Here is a 1,008-nt window from a genome sequence, read left to right as displayed (position 1 = left end):
TACAGCACCTATAAACAAGTCATCAAATCATTTACTGAGTGATAAGGGGTGATAAGGGACTGGTGACAAGCCAATATCATCATCTAAACCCAGCGTCACACTGGGAAATAACCTTTACTATAAGCAACTGCCGACCAAGCAGCACAGTAAAATACTGTACATGCATTGCAATGCTGTGAAAGTTGTGTTATTTTTGTTGATATATGTCATCGCTCACATTATGTATATATAAAAATCAATAATGTTAAATCCCTAAACATCTCGGGTCATAAAAAAGAAATTGGAAGCGAGACTTATAAAGGCCAAGTCCACAAAAGTACATTAGAATAAAAATCAATGAAATAAATAGACCTTCCATACTGGCAAGAGCACAGTGGCCCACGTTTGTGCCACACTGTGTTCACAGTGTGGAACACAATGTGAAATCACCATCACACTGTTGAATTTGAGTATTTCAACAGTGTGCATCACATATTCACGTAATAGTCGACCACGTGAACACGTTAGGAACAGTCACACTGGCGAGGTGTCCATAGTAAATCAGAGAACGAACGATTTTTCACACTAGTTATTTCTATTGCTTTTGTTTCATTAAATTATTGCAATTTTCCTTCTTACAATAAGGTTTCACTTAATCTTGAATTTATGGAGTCGCCATCAGTGAATCTTGTAATGATTTGATAAGGAGTTATTATTATTAAATGAAACCTTGGAAAAATTGAATTATTTTACATTTCATACAAAAAAAAATATTTTAAAAAGCAGTGTGGGGTTGTGTGGGCGCGTGTTTGGGTGTGTGTGTGAGAGAGATATATCATCGACTCTAATTTGCATATTATTGTGTTGTGCATAAACGAAACGTTATAAAATGTCAAAACCGCGGTCGTTAGTCTGAATAGCTGACACTGTCACTATTATGCTGGTAAAAAGATATCAAAGGACGATGCCTTGTATCGGAAAGCTGACGAAATTGTTCTATAGGTCTTTAACCACAAATTTAAATTCGTA

Source organism: Lytechinus pictus, chromosome 3 (genome assembly GCF_037042905.1).
Source record: "Lytechinus pictus isolate F3 Inbred chromosome 3, Lp3.0, whole genome shotgun sequence".
NCBI classification, from domain to species: domain Eukaryota; kingdom Metazoa; phylum Echinodermata; class Echinoidea; order Temnopleuroida; family Toxopneustidae; genus Lytechinus; species Lytechinus pictus.
Note: the sequence above shows the minus strand (reverse complement) of the source record.